The 16,608-nt window shown below is 53.3% G+C and overlaps 1 long non-coding RNA gene across 1 annotated transcript; it reads left to right on the top strand.

The window, feature by feature from the left end:
- The first annotated feature begins 2,813 nt into the window (after positions 1 to 2,813).
- On the top strand, positions 2,814 to 6,447 carry LOC109363704. Its single transcript, XR_002109499.1, has 3 exons — positions 2,814 to 3,071; positions 3,396 to 3,483; positions 4,022 to 6,447. It is a non-coding gene; the product is annotated as an uncharacterized LOC109363704 (long non-coding RNA).
- Positions 6,448 to 16,608: the final 10,161 nt, after the last annotated feature.

Raw genomic sequence — 16,608 nt, 5'->3', positions numbered from 1 at the left:
AACAGCCCTGCAAGACAACAAGGCTCCGTCCGGTGCAGGACAGTTTGTTTCAATTAAACCTGGGGGCACGGCTGCACATTTCCAGGCTGCTCCGTCGGGGACCTCCTGGAAGTGATACGATGGGGCTCCTCCCAGCGCCAGCACTGGGGCTTGGGCTGCTGGACTGGGACAACTGGGCTACGGACACCCAGAGGTTTGCGCTGGAGGTTTCAGCCCCTTTTCTCCGCCAGACAAGGTGGGGACAGCACTGAACCCTCCTCCTCTTCTTGGCGTGGGAATGGGCAGAGCCATCACAACCTCCCACTTTGCAAGGAGTGGAGAAAGAGATCAATTCAGAGCAGCTTATGAACTGGGGAGGGAAAAAAAGAGCACATTTTGAGTCAGGATTTGTCAGGATTCCGACAATCCTGAATGCCTTTTGTCGGCTGCTTCTCGCTGCATCCATTCGCTGTTTGCCCGCTCCTCTCAGCTGCAGACATCTGCTCGAGTTTTGATGCCCCACGGAGTGATGCTGATGGAAGTGCTGTGGTTGCAGCAACGGCTCAGCCAGGGCAGAAGGGAAGAGAACAGAGATCATACTTGATTGCTGGAAATGTGGAGCACGGAGAAATGACGTGAGCAAGCCAAGATCATAGAGAAAACCTTTAGCAGAGGCAGGAGCTGCCGTCAGATCTCCCCTCTTCATCTCACTCCTACAGGCTGGTTTGCTCCTCCTGGGCCCAAACCCCATGAAAAGCTCCGGGTTGGTCCCCGTGGAGCGGAGATGCTGCCACACTTTTTGAAATCAATTCCATCACCGCGCGATCCCCGCGCACTGCTTTCTGCCCAAGGCAGTGGGGTCTCTGTCTGTTGAGCCTTGGCTTGAGGAATTCTGATTAAAACTATTTTAATAGCGTGTTATTTTTGAAAGCTGTATGGGCTCTGCATGCTGCATAACAGATCAGAGCAGGGCAGGGCTCCCCACGGTGAGACAGGGGGCTGCGGGAGGTGAGTAAATCCAGCCAGAAGTGCTGCAGCTCCTAATGAGTCTCCCCGGGTTCTCTGGCTCTGAGAATCCTCCCGCACTAATGACAGAGCGAGAGGCCCTGGTTGCCTTGCTTATCTTAGCAGCAGGCACATTGGCTCATTGATTTAATGCAGCTTTGCTCCATAGACTCTTTATTTGTAGCCGGGAAGGGTCAACTGGGGCTGCAAAGCCGCCCCTGTGGGAGTGGGGCACAGCCACGTGCGGGGCTGCGGGGTGCGAGGGGCTGCAGGGAGCGGGAGGAGCGGTGGGGGGTCTGCTCACAACCCCCCATGTCCTTTCCTGGGGCACAGCTTTGGCTCAGGGTTTGATCCCCATCATCTCTGCTGTTCCATGCTCTCCTTTCCCCCCATCACTGCCCCCACCGTTGCGTTTCCCGGGGGCTGAGTGCTCACAGATCACCTCCCCGGCGTAACCCCAACGTGGATTTGGGGACGTGAGGCCAAACTCCTCCGCGGTCACCCAGGGACAGCCGCATCCCCTGTGTGGCTGGGGGGAGCGCGCGGGCTCGCCGCCTGCTGCTGGGGGCATGTGCTGGGAAGCAGCAGCTTTCTCCGCTGTGGAGAATCCAATTAAGCTCTTATTAAATTCATTTGTGTTTTTCTTCCTATCCCTAACGTGCTTTTAGAGCCTTAGGCTGAAATTTTCCTACAGGAGCCTCTAATGGGGTCACTTTGGACCTGGCAGGATGCCCCTTGAAGCAGTCTTTGGGACAGGAGATGTGTCCCTATGGGGATCTGTGTCCCTATGGGTGTCCACGTGTGAGTGCCAAAGCTGGGGGTCTGTGAGCCCCCCAACACACAGACCTCTCCATCCCCAACTCACCCCACTGGGGGCTGCACTGAGCCCCCCCCCGTCCTCCTGCAGCTTGGAGGGGCTTGGGTGCAGCCCAGCCCCAGGGACAGGGTGTCCAAAGCATCACTATGGCAGCGTTCGACGCATGGCTGGAGTTTTGTGGGGAGAAATGTTTGATTCATGGTAGGAATCAATTATGCATAAAAGGTCTGTGCTGGTGGGGCCAAGGTTGTTCCCATAATGGCTTTGTTGCCCGGGGGGCAGACAGGGATGGGTCTGTTGACCTGCATGGACTGTGCAGGGATGGTTCAGTGCTCATGGGAAGGTCTAGGAGAGAGATTCTGTTTACACGTATATATAGAATACATTTATATGTATAGATAAAATACATCGTTTGCAGTGACAGTGCAGAACCACAGCTCTGTGACAGCAGCACAAGCCTTGGATTTTCCCACTCATCCTCCACACGGACGTCCATGCCCCATCAGTGCCGACATGCAGTGTGGGAGCCCAGGCCATGTACCAGCGGGTGCCATTTAATCTCCATTTTAAAAATGTAATGATTTTGCATCAGTCTCGTGATTCCTGAGTCCTGCGTAATGATTTTTTTTTCTGCTGGGAATCGGCAGCGCCGCACTGGACCTGTCAGCTCTTCTGTTGTATAAAGATTTCTTCCTTAAATGACAGGGAACGCATTTCCCTCAATATTTATATTAATTCCATGCCACTATTTCTTTATTTCTGGGCTCCAGAAGCACGAAGATTTGTGTTTTGCAATCCATGCAGGAAGACTGAGTTGATATACTGGGTGCAAATGAAGAGAAGCACGTGTGGCTTTTTACTGGGAGGTTTAATTTTACCCATCTGGCCCCACCGTGGCAGCGGATTAAGAAAAAAATTTCAGTGGAGTTGCACTGACATAATTTGACTTTTTGTCCATTTCTTTTTTTATTTTTTTCCCATAATTATTGATATTCTCCCAGGTGTGGGGAGGCCTTTCATTCTGTATTTTTGTGCCTTTTCTATTTTCTGCAGGCCTGTGGGCCCAGCTGGGCACCGTTGGCAGCTGAACTCGTAGATTTGCTTAAAACCAAACCCTGCACCAAAATCAAGCTTCGAACCCAAACCCTGAGATCTGCACACCTGGGATTCACTCCAGCACCGTCCCATGGGAGAAGCAGCTCCTGCACCCAGCACCAGGGCTCAGGCACAGCCCTGCACCAGTTTATTTCCTTGCTGGGGGTGGCGGGAGGTTTGTTTTTTTAATTCCACCTCCCTTTCCTCCCTCTTTTTTTTCTTTTTTTTTTTTTCCTGAAAGCACAAAAGCTCACCATGATTTACCTCTGGTGCATCAGAGCAACGCCTGCAGGCAGCTGCACATCAGCAGTGGGATGAGGGACTGCCTGGAGTGGGGGCTGCAGTGGGGCTGGGAGTGAGGAGATGGTGGGGTGATGGGATGGCAGGGCGGTGGGGTGACGGGGTGACAATGTGATGAGGTGGAGGGGCAGCGGGGGATGCAGCGATGGTACGATGGGCTGCTGGGGTTGGGGTCACTCAGCTCTGCGTTCCTCCCCAGCTCCAGCACCCAGCCAGCACACTTCTAACCAGGTGAAATCCTTCCCTTGGAGAAAGTGGGAGGCATTTCCACACGTCAGGAGCCCCAGGTGGGACCAGATCTGCAACTGCCAGCATCTAATTAACCTTATAATTAACCTTAGAGAGCAGCGATGGAGTTGTTAACGTCCATCCACCCCCTGGGAGGTGAATCAGAGCTGCAGAAGGGGCAGAGCTGGGCCTGCTGTTACCTCCTCAGCTCAGGCCGAGGCCCATGGCCTTCCTGCACTCATAGAATCGCGGCGTGGTTGGGTTGGATCATTTTGGGGTCGTTTTGGGGTCGTTTTGGTGCTCAGGGCCACGTTTTGCTCCCCTCGCCCCGCTGTGTGATCAGCCCAGTGCTGGGAGCCTGCCTCCAGCCTGCCATTTAATGTGCATTACGAAATGTTTGTTATAATTAATTACGATAACTCTGAAAACTCTTCACATAAATAGACAGGCCCTTTTCTTCCTAATCTCATTCAATTTAGCTGTCGTTCCATAAATTTCACAGTCATTTTTGCAGAATGCTGCAGAGTTTCCAGTAGGCTTTTCATTTTTGTTATTTATTTATTAATCACAGAATTTTCGTTTTTTTCTCTTTAAAAGCGAAACAGTGAACTGAATGGATTCTCAGAACAAAAAGGAATCCTTCTGAGTGACGCTGTGGCACTTGGGGACGTGGTCAGGGTGCACGGCTGGGGATGGGCTGCTGCTTCGTGACTCCGTGATGACAAAACCCAGCTGAAGTCACACAGCCGACCCCAGGCACATCCCTGAGCTCTGCCCTCTCAACAGCACTGCTGCTCGGCGCTGAGTGCTGCCCTGCTTCCGAGCAGCCCGAGCCGGAACGGAGACATTTTTCCTCTTTAAGAACCAAGGCATAAAATAAATACAACCCACCGTCCTCTGCTTTTTCACCCATTAAGTGCTGCCCTCCTTCACAGGGCCGTATGAAGCAGCCCTGGGCCGGGTGGAGCGCTGATGCTCCTCATTCCTCGCCCCGCTGTCCTCGTGCCTCACTGCTCGCCATAAATCACCCGCAGCGCAGGAAAGTGGGGGTTAACAAGGCATGACTCTGCCCTCCATCTCCCTGTCCCAGGGCCCAGGAAGTGAGGGATGGCTGCGATTTGGCTGCAGAAGGAAGAAAAGGGGGAAAAAAAGGGATGTGGGCAGCTGGGAGGTCGTGGGATCTCAAAGTGGGGCTGCTGCATCTCAGTGCAAGCAGCGGGGAGGGCTGAGGGATGTGGCCATGGATGGGTACCCGGGCAGGAGGCTGAGCCACGGCAGGGCAGTTATGGCAGGAAATGGGGCATGGTCTTCTTTTCAGTCACTTAGAAAAGCCCTCCTGGCCTGATACACAAATCTTGTTCTTCTTTTTCAAGCCGCCTATAGACACAGAGATCAGATATATGTTCCTACTGCTTTTATTATCAAACGAGCCAGAATTAGTTCAGATTTTACTTGGAATTCAAAGAAGAAAATGTTTCCTTCCCGACAATTTTATATATTTATCCCTTTGGCTAAAGCCTTTGATTCTGAAAAGTGCAATTAGCAGTGGCGGCTGTGCAGTTTGACTTCTAACCAGAGAAACTCCCCGTGCAAATGAAAAGCAGAGCTGCAATGAAACGCAACGTTTCCTTTTGCTGTCTGTAATTTATTCCGACCGGCCGACACCTGAGCCAGCATGCAGGCAACACGCTCAGGAGAATATCACAGTAATGGTGTCCTTGTCATCGCAGCCCTCCGAGCACCAACAGAAAGCAAGAGCAAGTAGTGCATAGTGGGGACTCCTACAATTGCAGCCCTGTTTAAGGAGAGGCTTCTTGCACCCCAGAGCTGCGGGTGGGCAGGCTGCTACCTGCTCTGTGTTGCTCCATTTACCCGAGTCCCCATCCTGCCCGCTGCTGGAGTGAATGCATGGAGAGGGGAGCGTGCGTGCACTGGGGAAGCGATGGGAAAGGTCAGCCAGCATGATTGAACGCTCCCTCCTGGCCTTACCTCCAGGAATTTATTGAACAACTTCAGAGCCTGCAGCTGTGGTGGGATCTCCCTGCAGGCAGTGTCCTCAGGTTGTTCTCTGTCAGCGCTGTCAGCTTTATTTGCAATCTCTACAAATAGGCTGGGGCCGCATCGCAGCCCCTCGTGGCGCTCAGTGAGCGCCGACCCCTCACACCTGAGCTGGGGCAACGTGTGCAGCGCTCCTCCCACCGAGCTCCCCGTGCTGTCAGCAGCCCCCAGCAGCAGATGTGGGCGGTGACCCAGCACGGCTGGAGGGGGAAACGTGCACCAACCTGCCGTCGGCGCCCGCTGTGCCCGCAGCCCATCCTTGCCCACCTCCCCTCCGCCGCTAACCCAACTCCGACGTTCGCCAGGCGCTGCGCACCCATAGGCACGTACACATGTGCACGCGTGCTCTCACACATGCACACACTTGAGCACATGCACAGCTCCAGGTGCTGCTGCGTCCTACTGCTCCTCCAGCCCTGCAGCCTGCAGGCAAAGCTGTGCTCCCAGGGGCTGCCTGAGCACGGAACCCGGATCCTGCTGCATGAATGGAACAGCGTAACAGCAGCACGAGGAGGAGACAGAGATAAAAGGAAGGTGGCAAGGAAGGAAACCTGTTGTTCCTTAATTGCACAGGAGGAGGTGGGGGAAGGCAGCTGACACTGCCTGCAGTGCGGTGCACTGATGCTGGGACTGATCTCTGCCTCCCTCTGCTCCAGCAGTGTCTGGGAGCTGTGCCTGGTTGGCTTCCAGGCAGTGTCCTTTGGCAGGGGGAAGGAGCAGAAAAATCAAAATCAGAGCCCTGCATGCATGCGTGGTGCTCCCTTGTGCATGTTGGAGAAAAGGCCTGTAGGCAGAGAAGTCCCTTTAAAAGCTGTGTATCCCTTTAGGCTGATAAAAGAGCTAAGGTTGGGTCTGCTGCTTGGGCTGTCGCCAGGCTGAGAAACAGAAAACAGACAAACATTTTGGGTCGAGTTCACATCAACACCCATCCTCAGCCTTGTCATTCCTACTCAGTAAATACGCAGATCGACCCCCGTCAGTGTGCACTGGGAACCCCAGGTACTGTTGAACTATGGATATTTTGTGCTGCTTTGAAAAAAAAAAAGCACTCATAAAGTATAAACTAGCAGTGCTGGTGTTGCTTTGTATGATGCTGCTGTAGGTTAGGTGGGAATAAAGGAGCTGAATTGTTTGCCTTCAGGATGGGAGAGCAGAGCTTGCAGCAGCAGTGGCTCAGAAAAGGATTTAGGGGTCACGGGTGTATAACTCCCTCATCATGAGCTCCCAGCACAGAGCAATGGGGAAAAGAGAAGTTGATGTGATTCTTGATTGAGCTCAGAAAAAAAGGGAAAAAAGGAAAGAGAAGCTGAGAAGTGCTCTTGAGGCTGCACGGGGCACAGCAGTATAACATCACACCAACCCATACCCACTCCCATGGCAGCCTGAGGGACAGGAGTTGCTCTGACGGTGGGAGGGGAGCAGAGGGTGCAGGCTTGGAGAGCTCGAGGAGAGGATGGGGAGGTTGGTGTGGGGGAGCCCAGCTGGAAACAGAGCCTCTCCAGCCACCAGGCAGAGCACTGGGAAGATACTTGCTGGGAGCTGAAGGCAACCTTGGAGGAGGACGCGCTGCAGGGCAGCAGAGAATGAGAGACCAGGGATTTACTGGTGCTCAGAGTCTCCAAAATGAGATTTGGTATTGCTACAAACCCAGGGCTCTAATTCAGCTGCTGGAGGAGAAAAATAGCCTCAGAATGAGCATTTGGGAGGAGCAGGGAGAGAGCTGCAGCAGCCCTCGCTGACCTTAACCCATAAATCCCCGCTCCTGCCCACAGGGAGAGGGCTGTCCTGCTCTGCCCTCGAGATGCCCGTAGCCCTCGGAGCACTGCAGCAAGGCCATGGCTGTAACTTAGCCTCAGCCTCATCCCTTCATCCGCAGTCAAGGAGAAGTGTGTGCGCAGAGCACATCTGGCCAGCTGTGCTCAGGGGGCTGTGGGGCGGCGGTGGGGGCTGAGCCTCCTTCCCCAGCCCTGCTCACTGCCAACCCTCCCGCAAACACTTGATCTCATCAGCAGATTTGGGACCAGGAAGGAATTTTCCATATGTCAGTCTGGCAGGAACCACAGAGATTTTTGCTTTCCTCTGTATCATGGAGTGGAAAACATCTGGGCATATCAATTACCCATGACTGCATGAGGCGTGAGCACTGGGAGTGCCTCGGGCTGCCTGGGAGCTCATGGGGATGTGCAGCCCCACGTGGCTCAGGAGCTCTCACCTGATCCCAGACTGGGATGCATGAAGCACAACTTGGACAGGGCTGCAGGTGGCTCTCAAGGCCAGAAAGTGGGGAAATGAACCTGAGGACTGGTGGCATTAAGGCCACCTGGGGCTGCTGAGCTCTTCCTTAAAACTGTAGCTGACTTCATGTGTCCCACCTGCACTAACTACCTCTGAATACCCTCACCTTGGGCCACCACACAGCCAGCAGTGCTATTCAAAGCCCAGGATGGGCTGTGCTCCCCTCCAGCATTATTTCTTTTTTGTCTATAGCCCATCCAGAGCCCAGAGTTTCTTCTGGAGATGCTGTCACCATGCTCAGGTGAGCCAGGCTGAATCTTGTGTGCAAACAGGGATGTGTTTGAAAATCTCTGCCAGTCCCTGTTGCTATATCTGATGATAAGACATTTGCTGTTTCCCCAATTTGACTCTAAGCCAATGCTTCTGCTGAATTAGTTGTACTGATCGCCATCCCTCAGCCCGGGGGCCCTTCTCCTCCTGCTCAAACTGCTCTGCATTGGTCCCAGCGCCGCTCAGTGGGACCAACAAATACACAAAACAAGAAATGAACTAAAATTTCCAAGTCATCTCTCTGAATCAAATGCAACTGGTTGGAAAATATCAACATGGCTGTTTTGACAGACTGCTTTCTTCTAAGCAGAAGACTTGTCAAAACCAGCCAAATCCCTGCAAACACGTCTTGTTTTCCACTTTTCCAGCAGCTCCTCGTCCAGCTTTCTCCCCATCCTGCCAAGGTCTTAATGCATCTGCTTGAGTGTCATGCTCAAACTTTTCTCCTTCCGTCATCCAAAACGATCCGAAACTTCAGCCTTACACTTGGACTCATTGGGAGGAACCTCAAAGGGGATCAAAGCCCAGCAGAGCCCCAGGGTCCCCAGCTGAGGATGGGGATCCCAGCTGCTCCTGGCCGTCGCCTTTCATCCTGTGGCTGTGCCCTCCCTTCTGCCTGCCCCTTCCATGCATCCTCCTGCTTTTAATTACGTTGTAGAGAAGTCTCACAACTCAGCGATTCAAGGTGGCATTTGAGAGAAATGATTCCCTTTAGCATAGCTGACAGCTAATTTGTGTAAAGTTTAATTACAGCTAGCATTAATTAACTGGCAGTGTGTTGCGATACTAAAGCACGACCATCTGTTCTTTAAAACGCCTCCCCCGAATTTCAGCCCTAATGGTTTCAGTGCCAGCCAGGTTGCTCCCTTGGACCCGGTGTGACCGCAGCCCTGGCAGGAGGGCTGGAAGAAGGGCTGCAAGCCGCTGTTTGCTGCAGCATGGTGTGGGCACACGCAGTGACGTTCTGTGCCAGCACAGCCAAAGATGCACCACTGTCCTCCCTTTTGTAAGAGCAAAGCTGGGGACTTTTCCACGAAGGTGTCAGCAAACAAGTGCCCACGGTTGTATCCCATCAGGTGGATTTGCAGCTGCCCCTGGTTTCAGTCTGTTCCTCCCCTGTGCAGAGATGTGAATGCCAAAGGGGCAGCCTCAGCACGTAGCCAACAAAAGCCTCTCTGAGTGCACTCGGGGCAGTCCTGAGAGCTTGTTTTGGTGCACTCTGCCAGAGGCTGCTGTCTGGAGGCACATTTAGAGCCAGAGCTGAGGGTTGCAGAGCTCTGGGCATGCACAGGTTGCAGTGAGCTCCACTGGATGCTCCTGGCTCCAGCAGCGCAAAGCCCCTCGGTGAGGTGGGGATGGGGTAAAATGGTGCAGCCAAATGCCCCTGGGTAAATCCTGCGCAAGCCCTGTGCAGCTGCTTTGATCTCCTCATGTAAATCCAGATGAAAACAAATACAGACCCAGTGAGAGGCAAGCTCATCTTCCAGGCTTTCAGCCAAGCCTACGGCGTGAGGGCTTTGAACAGAGCTCGGCAGCTGCTGGTGGGAGGAATTCCTTCGGTCATGCTGCAGCTCCCAGCTTGCCTCAGCTGTTGGCTTCAGGGCTGGATGGAGCCTTCCCTGCCAGTGCCCCACAGTGGGAGGTAGCTCAGTCCTTGATCTCAGCACCATGGCTGGGGTCTGGCCTTCCTTGGACCCGCAGATCTGTGGGTGCCCCATCCCTGGAGACACTTTAACCATGGCTGGGGCCCTGGACAGCCTGAGTTAGTGGGGGCACACAGCCTGTGGCAGGGTTGGGGCTTGTGGGGCCTAGAGGTCCCTTATGACCCAACCATGCTGTGGTTCTGCTTTGATGCAGGCTCATGGAGCCTCTCTGTTGCCCCCCACAGCATGGCTCAGAGCTGAGGAGCTGCAGGAGGGAGGTGGGCTTGGGATTTGGGTGGTGGGCTCTCACCGTGTTCTGACGCACATTGCCTGTCTGAGCCTGCTTGAAAGGAACCCATTGGGATACTGAGGCCAAGGTTGTGCTGCCAACCTCAGTGCAATCCTGGTTTCTTTTCTTCTGCTGCTCCTACCCGGTTCCTTGCACAGTTTGCTGTCGATGACAGCAGCCATGCGGCACGCTGCACTGACAGACGTGGCCAGACGCAGCTGCCACCCACGTCACAGGCAGACATGAGGAGGGATGAGCCAACTCTGGTACTGCGCAAAGCCCTGATTGCTACAGGTGGGAATCCTCTACAGGCTCCCAAGCGGGAGTGGGAGTGAGATCCCAGCTCCCAGGAGCTGCCTGCAGCTTCCAATGCTCCACAGCACCCTCCTGCACCAGGAGCCCAAATCTCAGTCACCAGGGTTGCCTGCATGCTTCCTGCCCACTGGGGGAGCAGAGTGACATATTGCCTTCACCTCCCACAGCAGTCACTGCACTCGTCCATCTCACTGTGCGATAGCACTGTTGACTCCTGCAGCTGGTGAGAGGCAGCTCAGAGTTCTGCTTTCCCCAAAACATCCCTTTCCCAGTTCTACAGCCAAGGCCCAGACCTCGCTTTGCATTTCACATTGGTGCTGGTCGCAGGTGTCCCCTTGGGTGCTTCTCACTTGCAGGGCAGTTGCACCAGCTTATGCTACTGGGGCTCAGCAGGCACCAGAGGCATCTCCCGGGGGCTGCCCTGCTTGGATCGAGGCGCTGGGTTGAAGTGGGGAATGTCTTCCTCCTCTTCCTGCAAAGCGATGAAGGTTGTGGGCAGACCTCTGGCAAACAAGGGTGTTAATTAAACAAATGTTTGCTAGTGCATAAGGTGTCTTTATGCAAAACAGCCTGGCAGAAGGTTCTAACATGGAGTGCAGCTCGTTATTGCTGTAATGTGTTGCAGGTGGGCAGGCAGCGGCTGGCAGGGCCAGGCCAGGGCCTTGGCAGCTATGGGTTCTGCACCACAGTGAGGGGCAGCTGGGAGCACCCAGAGCTGGAGCACGTCGGGTTTGTGGTCCTGAGTGTGCCGCCATCTCCAGTGAGGCCTTGAGCTGCTGTGTGTCCTGGTGAAGCATGGAGGCGATGCACCCGGCCGGGTGGGCAGCAGTCCTCACCTTGGCCTCTCACAATTAGTTTAATGAAGCAATTTGTGTGATATTGTTGCCCTCTATTGGACCCAGCCTGAACGTCTCAGTGGGTGCTACCAGGCCCAGGATGCAAGGGGAAGGGCTGGAGGTTTCCCTGGGTAATCACACCAGGGCTGCTTGGGGACGGAGCTCCTGCTCAGAGCTAACGTGAGCAAAGAGCCAGAGCTAATGCCAGACAGAGGTAATGAGCCTCACCATGGGCTTCAGTGGAATTTGGATCAGACCATTTGCGTTCTCTGGGGATAAGTCAGCTCTGAGCCGTCGCGGCAGTGGGCTGGAAATACACCTGGGTTATTTGCAGAGAGGTTTTGCAGTGCAGGGAGCTTTGTCTTAACCCCCTGCTGCTACTGCTGCCCTCCCCAGAACAGGATGGTGCTGGGAACCAAGGGCTGTGGTGGAAGGGGCTGGGCACAGCAGCTGCTGGGTGCTGGGGGGTCCCTGGGCTGGTCAAGGTTCGGATGCAGGGATTTTCTGAAGCCTGAAGCAGAGGTTCCGGGGGTTGGCCCTGTGGGAATGCCAGCCCAATAGAGGTAAAAGCCCTTTTAGCAGATTGATTTGATATTGTTTTTGAACTCTTTCCCAGTGCGGGGAAGCGATGGCTCACCGCTCGATGACAGAGCACAGCAGGGACAGGCGAGAGGAGGCAGAGCTGGGGCCCAGAGCAGCCCCTCGTCCCCATCTCTCCCTTCTCTGTCTGCACTGTGCTGCGGGGACACGGCGCTGCCAGGGGACACCGAGGGCTGCAGCACAGCCAAAGGAAAACCCTGCAGAGCTGCGAGAGCTGTGCGCGCCCGAGAGCAAAGGCACCAAAATAAACAGCATCTCCTCGAACACTAAAGATACAGAGCTAGAAATGGCTTGCTTTTCTTTCTTTCTTTTAACTGAGAACAAGCAGGGAGAGCTGGAATAGCTGGGAGTGTTATAAATGATGACACGCCTTTGAACTAGCAGCTGGGTGAATGTCTCATCCCACGCTATGTTCATGCTCCCCTGTCATCTGCTTGCGAGGGCTAATAGAGATAAAACAATCCGAGGATGGATTTCCAGGCGGAACAGTTCTGCCAGGTGGCTCCTGGAGCTGCAGCAGGGACTTAGAGAAGGAAAAGAGAGCAGCCTTCGTGCCAAAAGCTGCCTGGTGAAGTCAAGGGAGCGAACTGAGGCCTTGGGAAGGAGGAAATGGTTGGCTCGAGCTTGTGGCTGCAAAGCCGTGGGATCCCATCCCAGGGAGGCATGGAAAACCCAAACAAGGACTCGGACAGATTGCTCTGTGGGGCTGTGGTCTGCCAGGGCTGGGCCATGGCTGCTGAGATGCCGTTTGCTTTGTCTGTCACAAAGGGCTTTTTAAAGCCTTGAATAAATGTTTGCACAGTGATGTTCCTTGGGCACCATGCACCTGCTCTAATTAGACATAATTTATTTTGTGGAGCTCTTATTCCTGCAGTGGAAATCCCAACTACGGTGTGAACTTCGGACCCCTCCCAGGGAGTCTGGGCTTGGAGAAAATTATGGAAATGGAGTCCCAGGTGCCCTACATCACCCTTTGGGCCGTGCAAGGAAGGCCTTGGGGGGCTCGGCGAGAAGCTTTGGCTGTAAACCTCTGACCTGCAGAGTCAGGGCTGAATGAAGAGCTTGCTCCTGTTATCTCCCCAGCTGAAGAATTACCAGGACAGTGGGGCGGTGGGTCTGGGGCCATATCCTGGCATCCTGCTCACCAGAGCTGAGGTTTTACCACGTGTTTAAGCTGCTGCCCACCCAAGCTTTGCTGCAGTGACAGTTACAGCAGCTCTGTGCTGCTCAGGGTGGTCTGGATTGATGCACCGCTCCCCTGCTTATCTTGGTAAATGCTGTGCTGATGAATGAGGCCAAAGCTACTTATCAAAATCAATCAGGACTCTGGTTAATTAGGGCAGTCAGGGCCAGGTCAGTGTTCTCCCTCTTTCCTCCAGCCTTGTGGCAGAGGGGCACGAGGGTCAGGAGAAAAAAATCTTGGCTGAGATCCCAATCCTTAGACTGCTACAGTGGTTTACACTTAGTCAATAAGCAGGAGTAATAAGGAGATGCTTTGTGGAATGGGTAAACAGGAGTTCTGGATGTGCCAAGCACTTCATTTCCCTGCCTAGAAAATGAGGGTTTCTTACACACCCTGTCCACTTTGCACTTTTTCTCTCAGATTTCTGAGTTCAATTCACACACAACTAGGCTGTACCACCCACACTTTTCCAAGTCCCTGCTCCTTTCCTTCTGCTGGGTGTGCTCAGTACGACAGCAGGACAGCCTCTCCTGTGGATGGGGCATGGGGAGCAGATATGCAGAAGGGCCTTCCAGGAGTTGTTGCTGCTGCTTCTCCTCTGTGGAGCTGCTTCAAGGTCTTCAGCCTCTCTGGCAGTTTCTCAGTTCCTCCCTTCAGACTCTCAGCCTTCTCTACAGAGCCATTCCCACCCCCTGATTTCTGGGAGACAAAAAGGCATTTGCCTGAGTCAGCACAGGCAACTTTTTTCTTCCCTTTAGGATCACTGTAACATTCTGCTTTTGGCACTTCCGTGGGAGATGTCTCTGTGGAGGATGCTTTCCAGCACCTCAGTGCCGGGCCCACGTGCCCTGTCCTTCCCAGCACTGCTGTGCCTGCTGGGCTCTGGCACTGTGGGGTCTTCTTACCCCATTGATCTATCATTGCTCAAATTTCAGGAGTAGTGTCCCTGCTGATTTACAGCGAGGGAAGAGATTTGTGGAGAAATAATGTTTTTTGGGTCAGGGAAGGAGCCTTGTGCGAGATCACGCCTCATCTCTTTACGGGAGGTGTGGAATCAATCTTTGTGATTAAGCAGGAGCACAGGTAGCTTGAAGCCTCGGAGACTTTGCAGTCTGCTCAGGTCTTGGTGCAGATGCAATGGGAAGTGCTGGATCTCTATTTTCCAAGTATGTTTGAAAGCGAAAAAGTACCAAAAAAGCAGAATTGTTCTACTGCAAAATCAGACATGGACTAAAGGTATGATCCCTGCCAGGAACAAGAAAGGAATGGAAGCAACGCAGCAGAGCTGCATCTTCTCCTTGTTTGTGCAGCTCGGGGCTGGCACGTGTTTCCCTCGGGATAAGGAGTGCTCCCTGCATGGGTTTGACCTCTGCCCATCCAGGCCCAGCAATGTCAGCTGTGAGCATCCATGCTGCAGCATTGCTGTGTGCAAACAGTGATGCGTGAGCTCAGAGCTGCTATAGCAGAAGCGGATTTAGTGAGTCAAGCTACTTTTTTCCCCAAGTGCTGATCCCATTTCCTTGTATTCTTAAGTAGCTTCAATCCATCTTACTGCATCACAGAAACTGTGTTGATTGTTCTACTGTAGTGACTAATAACCAGCCGTACTCTGCAGATTACTCCCAAGAGCTGGATTCCTGGCTTAGCTGTACCAGGCTGCTGTGTGCAAAGGCACCTCGGGGTAACCTCATTTGGTACGGCACGTATGAAACCTTCCGCTAGCAGGAGAGGGGAACACCATGGGGTGTGAGAGAGGGAGAAGGGGATATGATAAGCACAAGAGGAAAGCAGTGGGGTTGGTGAAAGGGAGAAGTGGGCTTTAGAACCTGGGGGTGGGAAAACTTCACTTGGAAAAGCAAGAGGAGGAGAACTGGAGATTGGAGAGAAAAGGAAGAACTGAGAGTGTCATAGCTCTTAGGTTCTAAGAGCTACAAAGAGCCAGCAGCACATCCCTGTATGCTCAGGATATTTGGGGAAGGGCAACAGAGGAACCTTGTGGGCCTTTAGAGCAGGATGGAGCACGGCTGCAGGATGCTGGTGTGCTGGTGGGGCTGTGAGATGGCCCTGTGGTGAAAATGTGGTACATGAACATTGTGCTGACATCACAGGAAATGGGTTCTGCAATGCCATGGTGTGGGAAGTACGGCCCTAGGAGGGAAGGAGGGCTTCATGCTGCAGCCTTTGGGTAGCAGAGGCTCCTGGCCCATAGGCAAACACGTTCTGTCCTTCATGTCCTCCTCAGCTGGATTATGGAGATCAAAGGTAAGGCTCTCTGATTCTGCAACACTATCGATGTCAACTGGGTTGTGCTGTGGGGAAGTTGGTGCTCTCTTTTTAATTACAGTAGGTATTAAACTTGAGTGCTCAAGGTTGAAATTCCTACCTTTGGCCTGCACAGGAGCTACGGATCACTCAAATCTCACTTAAACCCTCAAAGTAGTTCTTTAAATGCTATCAAGGCTTAGTGCTGGCTCTCAGCATGAGGAAAATGTCTGCACTGGATGGCTGCACATGGGGGAGTCAGCCCCCCTAATTGCTCCTGGTAATCTATAGCATCGACGTTCTGGTGGTTAAGTCAATAGTTCCCAGCGCCGGGTCGTCAGCTGCTTCCCTCTGGGTCACAGTCTGGTGACTCTCCCAGCAATATACTGAACCATGTTTGTGCACGAAAAAGGCCGGCAATAAAACGTGAGAGAAACTGCAAAGACCCCCCTGATAAATGAGATCAGTAAGTCATTCTTTGCGGCCGTGCCGGAACCTGGTTATTGCTTAATAGAGTCTGTGCAGCGGAGCTCGGTTTATGGGGCCAGGAGCTCGCTGAGAGTAGGAGGGCTCCTGGCAGCTGCTTTAAGCACGGTGTTTGGGTGCTCTCACATGGGTCTCCCATAGGTGCTTTTGCAGAGCAGATATCAGCTCCTCTCCTCCTAGGGCTCCCTGAGGGTCCATCATGTCTTTGGCTGCTGCCAAGCTGCTCCTACCTGGTCCAGGAGGCTGCATTCCCCTTCCCCCTCAGTCCTCCTCTTTCTGGACTGGATTTGTCGAAACTCCACGAGAATCCTCCTGTAGGCCTGCCTCCCAGCATGGCCATCTTCAGAGCTCATCCCCCCACGTTTCCCCTCTCCTAACTCACAGCCTACGGGGATGCACAGCCCCATCCACATCCGCACGGCCAACTGCTCAGCCCCAGCAGGACCCAGAGCCCTCCTTCTCCTTTTCCCTCTGGTGCTCTCTGTTCTACTTTATTTTAAACACAGGGATAGTGCTACCCCTGGAGAAGTTAATAATCCTCATTGAGGCTCCAAGGTCTGCGTGTCCCACCCCGGCAATGAGCTAACCTCGCTGTGTTAGCAGTGCCATTAATGCTGATGGAGGGCACTGGATCTGACAGCTGTAGGGCTGGAGGTCACGTTTACTATGGCACATACTTCAGATTTTCAGTGTGATAGGCTTTGATAACATTAAATGGAGTGAACCACTGCTCTCTTACCCAGATCCTGTTCCTTTTTTTCTCTCCTTTTTAAATGAAGGCAGTGCAGCATTGCATTGTGAGAAGGATCTATTTTTCTACTGACCCATTTCAGTAAAATTCAACCCATCTAGAGCATGTGCCACTTTGAAGATGGAAAAAAATTCATAGATATTAAGGGCACTACAATCATCTCATCTCTGCTCATGAATAATCCATCCCAGAGAAT

This window comes from Meleagris gallopavo, chromosome 30 (assembly GCF_000146605.3).
Source record: "Meleagris gallopavo isolate NT-WF06-2002-E0010 breed Aviagen turkey brand Nicholas breeding stock chromosome 30, Turkey_5.1, whole genome shotgun sequence".
In the NCBI taxonomy this organism is placed as follows: Eukaryota; Metazoa; Chordata; class Aves; order Galliformes; family Phasianidae; genus Meleagris; species Meleagris gallopavo.
The sequence above is the reverse complement of the archived record's forward strand: the minus strand, read 5'-3'. Positions and strand labels throughout refer to the sequence as shown.